The sequence below is a fragment of the Pelophylax lessonae genome (assembly GCF_965119305.1).
Source record: "Pelophylax lessonae genome assembly, chromosome: 6".
In the NCBI taxonomy this organism is placed as follows: Eukaryota; Metazoa; Chordata; class Amphibia; order Anura; family Ranidae; genus Pelophylax; species Pelophylax lessonae.
This window is the reverse complement of record NC_138773.1, coordinates 72,502,093-72,511,779: the sequence shown is the minus strand read 5'-3', so window position 1 is coordinate 72,511,779 and position 9,687 is coordinate 72,502,093.

Here is a 9,687-nt window from a genome sequence, read left to right as displayed (position 1 = left end):
TGTCTATGTCCCTCCACCCTTCTCCCACGAGGTTCTCCGTCTATTGGCACAATTTATGGCGCCCCACCCCGATACCCCAGTGTTGGCCGTGGGGGATTACAATAATTATCTTGACCCGGCACTTGACAAATTCCACCCCTCCTATCACGGGCCCGCCCCTATTTCACGCCCTACGGCGTTTGCTAAGTTTTTGTCGGAATTGGGCCTCAGAGACGTTTGGAGGGACAGGCAGGCCTCCACTAAATGTTATTCCTGCTATTCGGCCACTCATGGAGGACTGTCACGCATTGATTTGGCCCTGGGGAATGACTCTATGAGGCCCCGGGTGACTGACTCGGCGTACGAGCCTCGCCTGGTGTCCGATCATTCCCCGCTTTGGGTTAGGTTTTCGGTTCCGGGCTCGGGGACTCGTGGGCTGTGGCGGGTGAACCCGTTCTGGCTGACGTTGTTCCCTGAGCCGGATCCGATTGCGCCGGCCTTGGAAGACTTCCTGGCTGTTAATAGGGGTTCTGCCTCCCCTGCGGTGGTGTGGGATGCCCTTAAGGCCTTTTTGCGTGGTCAAATCATCAAAGGGATTACTATGGTTAAACGTAATTCTGCGCAGTGGGAGGAAACGGTTCGTGATGACATGAAGCGTAGGGAGGAGGCTATGATAGCCTCGCCCTCTCCCTCTGCGCAGAAGGCCTGGCTGGAGGCGCAGGCTTTGTATAACTCAGTGGTATTTTCAGCGGCTGAGAAGAAACGATATTTCCTGCAACAAACGTACTTTGAGGAGGGCGAGAACACTGGGCACATGCTGGCTATGGTAGCCAGGTCTCAACAGGATCCTGGCTCGGTGACGGAGATTGTCTCTCCCTCCGGGGAGGTGGTCTCCTCCACTCCTCAGGTGCTTGAGGGCTTTAGGCAGTTTTATGCTGATCTGTATCAGTCCCGGTGCGGGGGCCGGGGGGCGGCCCTGTCCTCCTTTTTGGACGGGTGCTCCCTGCCTCAGCTTCGGCGGCAGGATAGTCAGTCCCTTAGTGCTCCGATTACAATGTCTGAACTGACAGATGCGTTGGAGCAGGCACCTAATAATAAGGCACCGGGAGCGGATGGCCTTCCGGTTGAGGTCTACTCTAGGTATGGGCGAGTCCTTCTGCCGGCTCTCCTCTCCACTATGCAGGATATTATGCGGACGGGGGTCCTGCCGGATTCCATGAGTGAAGCCATTATTATTGTCTTGCCCAAGCCAGGGAAGGACCCTAGATACCCCGACTCATACCGACCGATCTCCCTGTTGACCACTGATATAAAACTTTTCGCACGTATTCTTGCTAACCGGCTTTCGAAGGTCATTACCTCCATCATTCACCCAGACCAGTCTGGATTTATTCCGGGCAGGTCCACGGCGATTAATATACGGCGGCTTTATCTCAATTTACAAATTCCAGTTGATAACCCGGGTAATAGAGCCATATTGTCCTTGGACGCGGCCAAGGCATTTGATAGTGTCGAGTGGCCTTATCTGTGGGAGGTCCTCTCTCGCTTTGGCCTGGGCGATGACTTCATTGGTTGGGTTAAGGCGTTATATTCAGCACCTAGGGCGCGAGTCAGGGTGAATGGGGAACTATCTTCCCCGTTCCCCCTCTACAGGGGCACTAGGCAGGGGTGCCCTCTGTCCCCCCTGCTGTTTGCGCTGGCGATAGAGCCGTTGGCGGCCCTCATTAGGTGTTCCCCGGCTGTGGTGGGTTTCCGGAGGGGTGACCTGGAGGAGAAGGTGTCCCTATATGCGGACGATACCCTTCTGTATTTGGGTGACACTGAGGGTTCCCTTAATTCGCTTATGGTTCTTATAGCACAATTTGGCTCATTTTCAGGTTTTTCTATTAATTGGGATAAGTCCATACTAATGCCTCTTGACCCCATACCCAATCCCTCTCTACCGGCCCTGGGTCGTCTGCGTGTGGCAGACACTTTTAGGTATTTGGGGGTGATGGTCTCCCCGGATCCGGCTCAGTACCTGCGTTTGAACCTGCTGCCTCTTTTAGACAAGCAACGTACTAAGGGTAAGAGCTGGAGTAAGCTGCCACTTTCGGTGGTTGGCAGAGTGAACTTAATTAAAATGATTTGGGCCCCCCAGCTATTGTATATCTTTCATAATTCTCCAATGTGGATCCCAGTGTCCTGGTTTAAGCGGGTGGAGTCCCAGTTTCGTGACCTTGTCTGGCGGAGGCAGCAGCCCCGTATTAAATTGTCTACCCTTCAGTACCCCAAGGATAAGGGTGGATTGGCAGTACCCCATCCGCGGATGTACTTTCTTGCAGCTCAGTTGCAGCACTTGGCGGGGTGGGGGGATCAGTCCTCGACGGACCCACAGTCCCTGCTTCTGACTAACTACAGGCTACCTCTCTCAGCGGCGTCCCTTTTGGAGATGGATCTTCCCTCATTGCCGTTCCGTGCTCCCACGGCGACCCTGTTGCGTCGCCTGTGGCGGGAACTGCGTGTGTTGTCACACTCGGACGGATTTTTTGATTTTACGCCACTATGGGACAACCCGGCCTTTCCAGAGGTCGCTAGGTTGCAAGACTCTCTGGGGTGGCGGGACAGGGGTATAAGGTACTTTGCCCAACTGTTTGAGGGCTCTGTGCTTAAGCCTTTTGACCGCCTTCAGTCTGAATTTAATCTCCCTCGCCAACACTTCTATCGCTACCTCCAACTGCGCCATGCCCTTCAGACCCAGCAGCGACTGTCCCCCATACGACAGGCAGACCAGACGATTGTTAACTCAGTGATTAGGGCTCAAGATAAACGGGGACTGATCTCCCTTAGGTACCAATGGCTTCTCTCGTGTATACAGGACCCGGCCTCCTTGCGGTGTAGAGCGGCATGGGAAATGGATCTGGGGGATATTGGCGGAGATCAGTGGGATCAGGCCTTAGAGGCCCTTCCCTCGGTGTCTCTGTCGGCTTCCCACAAGCTTTCCCAGCTCTTTATACTCCATAGGACGTATCGTACCCCAGTCCTCCTGCATAAGTGGGGTAGGCGGGATACGCCTCTTTGCCCTAAATGTGATTCCCACAGGGGAGATTTCATACATCTGCTGTGGCGCTGCCCGAAGTTGGTTAGGTATTGGACTCAGGTCACACAATGCATTTCACAAGTTGCCCATGCACCTATACCGGTTGACCCTCTGGTGTGTCTGTTGGGCATACTAGACCCGGAACCGTTTACCCCTGGTGCATATATAATGGTGCATAGGCTATTATACTTGGCCAGGAAACTGATTGCTAACTATTGGATGAGTCCAACGATTCCTACATTGGCACAGTGGGTGGCACGAGTCAATTATATTCTGCTAAGAGAACAGCTAGCGTATCGCCATCGTAATGCAGCCACAAAGTTTTATAAAATCTGGCAGGATTGGTTGGATTGCCCGGGACTAGCACCTGCACAGCTGCTTATGTATCGTATTCTGCAGGCTTAGTTTGTTGGTAGACATCCTGGCTGTAATGGGGTCTTTCTCACCTGAACTCCTATTTTCCCTTTCTTCCTCTTTCTTCCCTTCCTGTATTCCCCTTTCTTTTTCTCCTTCTCTCTGTTCGACCCATTCCCCCCCTTTTTTTTTCCCTCCCTCTCTTGTTGTCCTTCTGGGAACTGGGCTCCTCCGTTCCTTTACTGTGGTGGAGACCTGTTCCCGGTATCTCTCTATCCCTTGGATTCTGATATGGGTATGATGGCCACGTGGGCGTGGTGCTCTCGGGGGGTGTCACTTTCACACGGTTGCTGTGGGGAGGCTTCTTCCTGCGCTTATGCCGAACCCTGTTTATCCTGATACATTGCTGCTTTGGTTTATGTTTATATCGGCCTAAGTAGGTTCGGCCATTTCTATTATCTTAACACTACTGTAATTATTCCTGTTTTTGTATTGCTCTATGCTGTTTCTTCTCACCAAGAGATGTGACCCCTGCGAGGGTGCGGTATTTTTCAACATGTATGTATGTACCCGATTGTCATTGCTGTGAATGTTTTCACCCGTTCCCTTCCCTTCTCTGTTTTTTGTTTTTTTTGTTTTTAATAAACACCTTTTGGATTTAAAAAAAAGAATTCATCCTGCTGCTTTTGTCAGCAGTCACATCATCAATAAATATAAGAGAACCAGTTCCATTGGCAGCCATACATGCCCACGCCATGACACTACCACCACCATGCTTCACTGATGAGGTGGTATGCTTTGGATCATGAGCAGTTCCTTTCCTTCTCCATACTCTTCTCTTCCCATCACTCTGGTACAAGTTGATCTCATCTGTCCATAGGATGTTATTCCAGAACTGTGAAGGCTTTTTTAGATGTTGTTTGGCAAACTTCAATCTGACCTTCCTGTTTGAGGCTCACCAATGGTTTACATCTTGTGGTGAACCCTCTGTGTTCACTCTGGTGAAGTCTTCTCTTGATTGGTGACTTTGACACACATACACCTACCTCCTGGAGAGTGTTCTTGATCTGGCCAACTGTTGTGAAGGGTGTTTTCTTCACCGGGGAAAGAATTCTTCGGTCATCCACCACAGTTGTTTTCCGTGGTCTTCCGGGTCTTTTGGTGTCGCTGAGCTCACCGATGCATTCTCTCTTTTTAAGGATGTTCCAAACAGTTGATTTGGCCACACCTAATGTTTTTTCTATCTCTGATGGGTTTGTTTTGTTTTTTCAGCCTAATGATGGCTTGCTTCACTGATAGTGACAGCTCTTTGGATCTCATATTGAGAGTTGACAGCAACAGATTCCAAATGCAAATAGCACACTTGAAATGAACTCTGGACCTTTTATCTGCTCCTTGTAAATGGGATAATGAGGGAATGACACACCTGGCCATGGAACAGCTGAGCAGCCAATTGTCCCATTACGTTTGGTCCCTTAAACAGTTGGAGGCACATATACAAACTGTGGTAATTCCTACACCGTTTACCTGAATTGGATGTAAATACCCTCAAATTAAAGCTGAAAGTCTGCAGTTAAAGCACATCTTGTTTGTTTTATTTCAAATCCATTGTGGTGGTGTATAGAGCCAAAAAGATTACAATTGTGTCGATGTCCCAATATTTATGGACCTGACTGTATATATATATATATACATACAAACATACATACATACATACATACACACACACACACACACAATTTTGCACAGAATGGCCACCCTGTAGCAGTGAAATCTCTTTTCTCCACAAGAGGTCCTCAGTCTTCTTGGTTGAATGACGCCCAGACTGAGGATATACAGTGAATGCAGGGTGTCATAGGACTGCCCCCTAGGAGGCGTCACCACAGTGCCCTATACTTACTGTGTAAAGGCACAGAAAGCACTAACCTCATCATGTCAGTACTGCCCTCTGCATCACTATGCACTGCCCAGCCCATAAAAAAGGCAAAGAGGGCCGCGTGGCATCACAAGACTGGCCTGATGATCTCTAAAAAATGTGAGAAGAACAAAAATAAAAAAACACTACCTGGAGAGCCTGCAGTGGGGGGGGGGCGCACATATAGAGCCCTGGATTTGGGCTTTAAACTTCTGCTAGTTTAACACAGGTATCTGTGAGCTGTAATGCGGTGTCTTTTAAGGGAAGACAAACAATTGGCAGCTTGAAATGATGATAGAATACTCCATGAAGTTAGTTCAGAAAAGGATATTACATTTGATGGAGAACCTAGCAAATGAATCATTCAGATCAGCAGCAGCAGATATTCAAGGTTGTTGGATTGTTATAACCCATTCACCCCCCCCCCCCCTCCTCCTCTCCTGTATATCTCATCTCCATCCTGTCTCTGCAGGGACCTGTATGTTAACCCCTCACCTCCATTATATTCCACATCTGTACATTAACCCCTTCATCTCCATCCTCACACTGTAAAAAACCTTGAGACTTATCCTTCCATTGCTCCCTCCCGCTGTGTATGACAACAATGACGTTTCTGTATCTAGTGCACCATTAAAAGTGTTTCTATTTGCTACCCAAATCATCACTGACTGTGGAAACTTCACACTGGATCTCATGCAGCTTGGATTCTGTGCCTCTCCACTCCTCCTCCAGACTCTGGGGCCTTGATCTTCGAATAGAATGCAAAAATTCCACAGTCAGTGATGATTTGGGGAGCCATGTCATCTGCTGGTGTTGGTCCACTGTGTTTTATCAAGGCCAAAGTCAGCTCAGCCCTCTACTAAGAAGTTCTAAAGCGCTTCATGCTTCCCTCTGCTGACCAGCTTTATGGAGATGCTGATTTCATTTTCCCGTGGAAATTGGCACCTTCCCACACTGCCAAAAGTACCAATCCCTGGTTTAATGATCATGGTATCACTGTGCTTGATTGGCCAGTACACTCGTCTGACCTAAACCCCATAGAGAATCTGTGGGGTATTATGAAGAGGAAGATGAGAGACACCAGACCCAACAATGCAGATGGAATGAAGGTCGTTATCAAAGCAACCTGGGCTTCCATAACACCTCAGCAGTGCCACAGGCTGATCGCCTCCATGCCACGGTGCATTGATGCAGTAATTCGTGCAAAAGGAGCCCCGACCAAGTATTGAGCGCATACTATACTGTACATGGACATACTTTTCAGTAAGCCAACATTTCTGTATTAAAAATCCTTTTTTATTTATTGGTGTTATGTAATATTTTAATTTTCTGAGATACTGAATTTTGGGTTTTCACTAGCTGTAAGCCATAATCATCAAAATGATATATTATACAGTGATATATACTGTATATATATATATATATATATATATATATATATATATATATCTGTGTGTAACACATCTATATAAAAAATTTTTTTGAATTGAATTACTGAAATAAATTAACGTTTTGATGATATTTTAATTTTATGAGATGCATATGTGTGTGTGTGTATATATATATATATATATATATATATATATGTATATATATATATGTCTCATTTGGGTACTGTGTGGAATGACTGAACTGTCAGTCAGTCAAACTATCACATCACTCAAAACTGAGTACAGTTCTGGCAATGGAGGGGTGTAAACAGGCTGGTACATGAAGATTCAGGCTGGTTCAATGTGAGGTCAGTCTCCTCAGTTATCATGGGAACAAGTGTCCTCAAATTGAAGATTTCCCCTTTATTCCTGTTCTGTGGGCAACTCAAAATGTAGTATTTATCTTCTCTTTCGTTCTTGTGACATTAGTGATCAGGACTATAAGAGAGGGTGAATCTCCCACTCAAGGGCACAGACAGTGGTTCTAGCCCCTCTCTACTCTATCCAAATAAAAAAAATCCTTTCGTTTATTGATTACAGGCATTTAAATTAGCAATTTATAAAAAATTACAAAGTGCTTTACATTTATATAGTACATTCACATCAGTCCCTGCCCTCAAGGAGATTACAATCTAAGGTCCCTAACTCACATTTATACATACACATATTAGGGCCCATTTAGACAGGAGGCAATTAACCTACCAGCATGTCTTTGGAGTGTGGGAGGAAACCGGAGTATCCAAAGGAAACCCATGCAGGCACAGGGAGAACATGCAAACTCCAGGCAGTTATACTTTAACCACTTAAGCCCCGGAAGATTTTACCCCCATTCCGACCAGGGGGTATTTTACGACTCGGCACTGCGTGACTTTAACTGACAATTGTGCGGTCATGCAATGTGGTACCCAAACGAAATTTACGTCCTTTTTTTCCCACAAACAGAGCTTTCTTTTGGTGGTATTTGATCACCTCTGCGCTTTTTATTTTTTGCGATATTAATAAAAAAAGAGCGAAAATTTTGCAAAAAAATGACATTTTCAATTTTGTCTTTTAAAAAATATCCAATATACTCAATTTATGTATTTTTTTTTGGCCAAAATATATTTAGCTACATGTCTTTGACAAAAAAAAATTCAATGAGCGTATTTTTATTGGTTTGCGCAAAAGTTATAGCGTCTACAAACTATGGTGTAAATACAGAAATTTACGCAGCTTTAATTTTTGACTGCCTATCTCATTTCATGAAGTGCTAAAATGGCAGGGCAGTACAAAACCCCCCCAAACTACCACTTTTGGAAAGTAGACATCCTAAGGAATGTTCTGAGAGGCATGTTGAGCTCATTGAATATTTCATTTTTTTGTCACAGGTGTTTGAAAAATGACTAAAAATTTTTTTTTTTTTTTTTTTACACAAAGTTGTCATTGAAATGATATATTGCTCACACATGCCATGGGTATATGTGTAATTACACCCCAAAATATATTCTGCTGCTTCTCCTGAGTACAGGGATACCACATATGTGGGACTTTTTGGGAGCCTAGCTGTGTACGGGACCACAAAAACAAATCCCCACCATCAGAATTTCAAAGGGCGTACATCTTTCATTGCATTTTCTCACTACCTCTAACGGTTTAGGAGGCCCTGAAATGTCAAGATACCACAAAACCCCCCCCAAATGACCCCATTTTGGAAAGTAGACATCCCAAGCTGTTTGCTAAGAGGCATGGTGAGTCCATGGAATATTTTATATTTTACCACAAGTTTTGGGAATATTACTATTTTTTTTTTTTATTTTTTTTTTTTACACAACGTTGTCACTAAAAGATAAAATTCTCACACATGACATGGGTATATGTGGAATTACACCCCAAAATACATTCTGCCACTTCTCCTGAGTATGGGGATGCCCCATGTGTGAGACTTTTTGGGAGCCTAGCTGTGTACAGGACCGCGAAAACCAATCAACACTCCCAGGTTTTCTAATGGCGTAAATTGTGCATGTCACCTCTGCACTACCTGTCACAGTTTCGGAGGCCCTAAAATTCCAAGATAGCACAAACCCCCCCCAAATGACCCCATTTTGGAAAGTAGACACCCCAAGCTATTTGCTGAGAGGCATGGTGAGTCCATGGAATATTTTATATTCTGCCACAAGTTCCGGGAAATACATATATATATATATATTTTTTTTTTTTTTTTCACAAAGTTGTCAGTAAATGAAATATTGCTCACACATGCCATGGGTATATGTGAAATGACACCCCAAAACACATTCTGCTGCTTCTCCTGAGTACAGGGATACCCCATGTGTGAGACTTTTTTGCAGTCTAGCCGAGTACAGGTCCCCGAAAACCAGTCCCCACTTTCAGGCTTTCCAAAGGCGTAAATTGTTGATTTCACTCCTGACTACCTATCACAGTTTCGGAGGCCCTAAAATTCCAAGATAGCACAAAACCCCCCCAAATGACCCCATTTTGGAAAGTAGACACCCCAAGCTATTTGCTGAGAGGCATGGTGAGTCCATGGAATATTTTATATTTTGCCACAAGTTCCGGGAAATATATATATATATATATTTTTTTTTTTTTTTCACAAAGTTGTCAGTAAATGAAATATTGCTCACACATGCCATGGGTATATGTGAAATGACACCCCAAAATACATTCTGCTGCTTCTCCTGAGTACAGGGATACCCCATGTGTGAGACTTTTTTGCAGTCTAGCCGAGTACAGGTCCCCGAAAACCAGTCCCCACTTTCAGGCTTTCCAAGGGCGTAAATTGTTGATTTCACTCGTGACTACCTATCACAGTTTCGGAGGCCCTAAAATTCCAAGATAGCACAAAACCCCCCCAAATGACCCCATTTTGGAAAGTAGACACCCCAAGCTATTTGCTGAGAGGCATGGTGAGTCCATGGAATATTTTATAT